Source organism: Mytilus californianus, unplaced genomic scaffold, assembly GCF_021869535.1.
Source record: "Mytilus californianus isolate M0D057914Y unplaced genomic scaffold, xbMytCali1.0.p SCAF_2, whole genome shotgun sequence".
Lineage (NCBI taxonomy): Eukaryota > Metazoa > Mollusca > Bivalvia > Mytilida > Mytilidae > Mytilus > Mytilus californianus.
In genome coordinates, this window is record NW_026262668.1 from 34,298,860 (window position 1) to 34,306,233 (window position 7,374).

At 32.3% G+C, this 7,374-nt stretch overlaps 1 long non-coding RNA gene across 1 annotated transcript; it reads left to right on the top strand.

Moving 5' to 3' along the window:
- Positions 1–317: 317 nt before the first annotated feature.
- On the top strand, positions 318–7,125 carry LOC127729765 (uncharacterized). Its single transcript, XR_007994823.1, has 3 exons — positions 318–443; positions 5,396–5,449; positions 6,392–7,125. It is a non-coding gene; the product is annotated as an uncharacterized LOC127729765 (long non-coding RNA).
- Positions 7,126–7,374: the final 249 nt, after the last annotated feature.

Below are 7,374 nucleotides of genomic sequence, written 5' to 3' on the forward strand. Positions count from 1 at the left end.
AAATGTTCCTTTGGTGTCTTCCGCCTCTTTTTTAAAACAAACCCCCTAGCTGAAGCCAATGTGTTAATTGAACACTAACTTGACCAAAACTTACAAAATTTTTGGTTATTCCACCAAAATATAAAACTGATGTTCCAGCTACAAATACAGAACATAATATTTCAAAATTGCAATGAGTATTTTAATTTAAAAATGACATCCGAAAGAAATTGTCAGATTTTAAGAAAACTACTCTTATGTCTTCAACTTTGTTGTGCCGTTTGATTGCTGTCTCATTGACATATTGATATACTTACTTTATGGTTTTTTTACAGTAATGGAAAAGGTTGTCCTGCAGAGTGCCCTCAAAGATATTTAGGACCTTGGTCAAAACGAAGTATAAATGCGTACAAAAGAAATTCTAAGCGAGCTTTCCATCCACATTCAGATTTACGGGGCATCTCGTAAGTACATTCACTTTGTTAAATGCTTCCATAATTTTACATAAATGTTGGGTACCAAATGTTTGATCTTGATTTTATGATGTGTAATAATTTATTTTACTGTATGCCTTATCTATATTTTTTGTGTTCTATTTGTATATTTATCACAAGCTTGTTGAATAAATGGCAATAAAGATTTAAGTTTAAATTGAATATAGAATTGCTTTGGTAACATACAGCATTGTTTATGCATTTTGCTTATACTATATGAGATAATATTACCGAAAACATTATCCCAAGACTATTTTTGCAAGCATAATCTCTAACCTTAATAATCCACCTGGAGTTGTCCTGGTTTGATAGTTATGGTACTATGGATCTATTGAAGACTGCTGACTCATGTTCAGTTCTATATCGATATATGGGAAATATTTTTTATTATCTAATTTCAACTTTTCTCATTATTCAACTTCAGAATTCGTCACTTTGGCCGTAATTATCTTTCTTTCAAAAATAAATAGTGAAGAATATAAATATTTAAGGTTTCAGACCCCCCAAAAAATGGACTTTATGAGGAAAAAATAAAGGATGCTAATGAATGTTTCCTTATATTCTAATAAATGTATGGGGTGCGGCAGGATTGCTAACGAGAAAAAATATTTTAAGACCAAATGACAAGGATGTAAGCAACTACAGGTCACCGTATGGCCTTCAACAATGAAGAAGAATTTCACTTCCGATATAATAGCTTCATAGATATAAGAAGATGTGGTATGAGTTCCAATGAGACAACTCTCCATCTAAGTCACAATTTGTAAATGTAAACCATTATAGGTCAAAGTACGGCCTTCAACACGGAGCCCTGGCTCACACTGAACAGCAAGCTATAAAGGGCCCCAAAAAAGGCTAGTGTAAAACCATCCAAACAGGAAAACCAACCGTCTAATCTATATGTTTTATAGGTCAAAGTACGGCCTTCAACACGGAGCCTTGGCTCACACCAAACAGCAAACTATAAAGGGCCCCAAAAGGCTAGTGTAAAACCATTCAAACAGGAAAACCAACCGTCTAATCTATATGTTTTATAGGTTAAAGTACGACCTTTAACACGGAGCCTTGGCTCACACCGAACAGCAAGCTATAAAGGGCCCCAAAAATGACTAGTGTAAAACCATTCAAACAGGAAAACCAACGGTCTAATCTATATAAAAAAACGAGAAACGAGAAACACTTATGAACCACATCAACAAATGACAACCACTGAACATCAGGACTTAAGTCATGTATATATTAATTGCTACACGCCCTAGTATACACAGCTACATTTGGACATGCACCTTTTTAGTACTATAACTTCACAGTACTAAAAATGTACCTAAATAATGTAGTACCTCCATACTATTGTAATAATCGAGTACCAACATTTTACAGTACTAAATTTTTTACTAAATATTTAAAGTACTAGTTCTGTACCTCCATTGTGTAGTACTATGAAGGTACAATAATTATAATTTTAATCGGATACGTAATCTTACTATTTTAAGTGCAATAGTTTTACTGCAGTGGACTGGTACAAATAGTTTTTGTTCCTAAAATGTACTACACATTAAAAGGAAAAAAAAACTGTTACTTTAAACTTGAAGTACAAATCCAGTACTGTGAAATTGCGCATATGAAATAGTACCACTTTGAAGTACTTAAAAAAGTCCTACATTATTTAGGCATATTTTCAGTACTTCAAAGTTACGGTACTCAACAAGTACAAAAGCAAAAAGAAGTTGTGTAAATGGAAAATTATTCTTTAATATAATAAAAGAATACTGTACACGTTGAAAAATTAGTATGACTATGTATATCATAATTAGTACTACAAGCATTTGAACTTGCAAACATGCTGAATTTGTAGTGATTAATTTATCGTCTTGTTGTCTGAAATACCAATACAGGATTCATTTTTTGTATACTATATATTGTGAAGATGGTTATGCCATTAAAAAAAACATCATATCGCTTAGGCTATTGAGAATTTCATTTACAGTCACACACTTGAGAAAATTTACCCAGAACGCTGCAGATTTGAAATGTCCTATTTATTGCAAGGCTTGAATGACACACATACCCCATCTTATTTATATTATCAAAACATTACAAAGATAAATCATTGCGGTTTTTTCTATATAAAATAAGGAGATTGATTGATTTATTTGTTTGTGTTTTAACTCCATTTTCAACTCACTATTGGCTATTTCGTTGTGGCTAAATAAGGAGATATGGTATGATTGCTAATGACACAACTATATACCAGAGTTCAAATGACGAAGATACAAGCAATTATAGGTCACCGTATGGCATTCAACAATGAGACTCATTATCCGTATCTATAATGCAAACTAAATGAAGTGAATATAGTTCATACTATGGAAAATTATGAAGGATAATAAAATTTTAATCAGAGATTTAACTATAACGAAGCATGCTTTCGGTGTGATATAAATTCAAAGCTAAATTGTCATGATTTTAACAAACTTAGTTGATTTGTTTATCAGCACGTCTTTGACCTTTCCGGTATGTTTCACGATCAACTATCTTCCTAATCAAGACTTTATGCATGAGTTTTAGTGCTTTAAATGACTTATAAAACCATTAACAGTATACACTCCTTTTCAACTGAAGCGACAGTTTTCCTTTGAATATAAGTTTTATAAAAAACCGTAAACCAAACGCAAGAAAATCTTTTTCAAAGTAATAATGAAGTGTAATAAATTGCTCTCATTGAATTAAAAAATTATTACACATGTCTTACCTGCTCCTGCTTTAAAGGTAAAATTTATTTGAACTTATAAGATGTAAGCCATGTTCAAGAAAAAAGTAAAATCACAAAAATACTGAACTCCGAGGAAAATTCAAAACGGAAAGTCCCTAATCAAATGGCAAAATCAAATGATAAAACACATCAAACCAATGGATAACAACTGTCATACTCCTGACTTGGTACAGACATTTTCAAATGTAGAAAATGGTGGATTGAACCTGGTTTTATAGCGCTAAACCTCTCACTTGTATGACAGTCGCATCAAATTCCATTATAATCACAACGACGCGTGAACAAAACAGACATAATAGGTAACATTGTCAAAATATGTATACAGCAGTCATCACTGTGTCACAATTCCAAAACAAACAAACATTTAACAAAGAAGTACAAAAAGCATCTATCAAATTTAACAACCACATTCATTGCTTTCTTATATATGTATTTTAAATCAACCCATAAAGGATTGAAATATTTAAAGTCCTGTGACTGCATTCACATCTACTCTTAGTGTAGAGTCGTGTGTTCGACGCCAGAAAATGTAAACGTCACACAGGAAGAAATATTAAATGATTTTGTCGTTCAAAGTATTATCAAAATTATAATTTCACATGGGGAATGGTGGTATACTGGGTTGAAAAATCAACAGTTTTTGTTAGAACTTATTTCAGAAAAAGACCGAGATTTAAAATTATCCAGAAGTTCTTTAGAATTTTTAAGAATCCACATATGGTTAATACCACTACGCGAGTAAAATAATATTTGTCGTTCAAAGTATATTCAAAATTATAATAGAACAATAATTAACATAATGGTATTATAATAGAACAATAACAAAATAGCGGGATCTTTAAAAGTACAGAGCCACGTCATATGTACCAAAGAAACATATAAAGTCAAACGTACAAAACACACCAGCAAAAATGAAAGGTAATAAAAACACATTGACGGGATGTTTAAGTACCGAGCCACGTCAAATGGATATCACAGAACACAGACCAAACAGTAAAAGTAATATTTATAATAGAACAAAGACAAATAAAAGAACAATATAACACGTTATTAAGATGATAAGCAACTTCAGTACGCAGAATCTATACATCAAGACCATCATGTATTATTTGTGAAGTTGATACGGAATATATTCGTTGCAAGGTATAAGTTTTATCATAGAGTTCTTGTTAAAATTAAATCATGTGTTCTACCAGGGGCGATCCGAGCCGGAGCACTCCTGTCAGACCACCCTAGCTCGAGTTTCTTTGTTCTGCATGCTTTCCTTTGTTCTGTAACATTTTTGGCAGGAACGTCAAATCAACACTAAAACTTAGAAATATTTATACGGAAAAGACTTACTATCAAAATTTGTGTAGAAAAAATCCAGTATCTATGCTGGGAACTCAAGACCTTTAGCATATAGACCCACGAGTCATACCACTACACCAGGACGACTGGATACAAACTATGTTAATTTAACATATTTAAACATTGTGTTCGGGGCTCATAAAGGGTATATACTATATAGTAATATATAAAGTATATTATAATGATTGTGTGGCGTTCTAAACTAGATTTTATGAAGCGTGAAGGTTTTTATCTAATCTAGAACAGCTTGGATGTAAAATAGTTATCCAATTCGGACTTGAAGTGCCAGTGTAAGATCACCCTCTGGCCGGAGACCAGATGGTGACACTGATCTTACACTGACACACCGCGTCCTCGTAGGATAACTATTACTTAAACGACAGTGATGTAAATAATGTAATCCTTATGTCCATTCTTTTGTTGGTCTAATCCTCGTGAACCTGTGAATATATTTAACTACTACTCGTGAACCAGTGGATAGATTGAGGTGAATTTTAGAAATTCTGAAGAATATAATGTCATTGTGCATCTCTTTTTCATGTATTTAGCAAAAAATGTTCTTTCCAAAAGAAAAATATGAACTTTTCCGTATCTATAAAAACGAGTAGTCGTCTCTTCCCACACTGCTTACTGGATTTCAGAGAATTTCAAATACCTAATGATAGTGTTTACTTTGTATTTTATTTTAAATCCAATGCTTTTAAGGAGTTTCCACATGGACTTTTCCGCAATAAAATAAAAGGACAAGTTTGCCATTATTTTTTATTACCTCTGTCCATTAAAAATATTTCTCTTCTAGGTTTGACGATTACGGTTGGTTTATGAAACTGTTGGGCCGGAATAATATTTGAGAGTGAGTATTATCTATTGTCTGGTTCGAACAAACTATTTATTAAACATTAAAGATACATTCTACAATGAACAAATGTTTATAAAGTTTAGTTTGAAACAAGCAAATATTGCTTAAGTCAATTTGTCTCTTCAAATTATTAATAAGATGGGTATCGACTTGTCACTAAAAGGATTAATAATTGTTAAATTTAGATTTAGCTTTACAAGTGTACCAGAGCAAATAATCTCTTTTTTTTTAAAGTTTAAAATTAAAGAAACGTGCTGAAACAAATAATAAATGAAAACAAAAGTTCTTAAAAAAAAACATAATTTTATGATTTGTATGAGAGGAACAAAAATTTTTAGATGTAAAACAGATATCCTAAAACCGCTTTAACCATGCATGACACACTCGACCGTAAGAACGTATGTCAGTTCCATACGCTTAATTGGCTGTTGCAGGATTTTAAAATTTTCTTCGATATAAATAAATATTACGCTTTATCATTGATTGATTGGTTGATTGATTGATTGGTTTATGTTCAGGAATATGAATTATTGTAATACACATGTGTCAAAGTGAAAACGAGACACAACATGTTAGCAAGTTAATGTCTTGTCACACACTCGAGGTCACACACAGAGTAGATTAGTCCTAAATCACACTTGACAAATTGGATTCCTATTATATTAGATAAGTATTGCTAGAAAGTTAATGAGCTTCTAGAATTGTACCATCCTTGTTCCAAATGGAAGTGACGTTATATCACAGTCAACGAATGTCACGTGGATTAGCCGATAATCAAGTTTGGCATTCAGATTCCCATTACATTTTATTTACAAGAAAGTTATTGAGCTTTTACAGTAATATTGGTTTTCTTAAGCATACCTTTGTTACAAATAGTGTATACTAAAAGTATACGGATATCGAATTCTGATTGATTGTGTTTTTTTTTAATTTCAGGTGCGGAATCAAGCTGGTTCCTGTATACACTATAATTAAGAACAATGGAATCTCAAAAACATGTATACAGATATATACCTGAGAAAATACTTCCAAAGGATAAAGCAAATATTTAAATATTACAGAAACTTTACATTTTCATTCAGTTCATTATACCCCACTCTGGCTAAGTAATGCAAATATTTAGTGATCATTGCGAACCCACTTTGTTCTTTCGTCCGTACATTCGCTTGTCTATTCACACTTAGTGTAGTTCATATCCATTTTGTTGTTCGTTGCTTATAGTGGTTTCACACAGCAAAACATATCCTATATCAAATCCACAAGAGGCGGTGGGGCATTCTGTATACGCTACTTCTTCTGGACTAGTGACTGGCTCCTCTAAACGTAATCTGACAGGATTTCAATGAAACATTCACAGAATCTTCAGTACCTAATCTATTGTGCACATCCTTTTTTTATTTTCTGATCTGAATGATTTTTAGAACTACCATAGTCGCCTTATCTTTTCAAACGGGAGGAGAGCGAGAGTACACATATGAGGATTTTACTCATAGCCTTTTTTGTTTTTGTTTATTTTTAGTTTTATTAGAAATTATGCTTACAGCGGGTCTGTAAATCTATTGTTTATAAAACATGTTCTATACATATATTTTTGAGTGTGTGATATTTATTTAAAATGTAAGAATTTATTTGTTTTTAAATTAAAAAATGTTTTCAATGTGAAAATACAACAGTTCTTTTTCTTATCAATTTTCAGTCTTTATTTTTCATTTCATATATAAACCGTTTCGGATGTTTCTAGGTAGTGTTTTCGCCTTGAATGTAGCAAGTCATGGGTTCTCACCCGGCCGTGTCAAACCAAACACTGTAAAATTGATATTTGCTGATTCTCCGCTAAGCACCCGACATTTGGGAGTAAGAGCAAAGACTGGTCAACTCGAAGTCAGAATGATGTGTCAGGGTAGGGTGACATGTCTTCC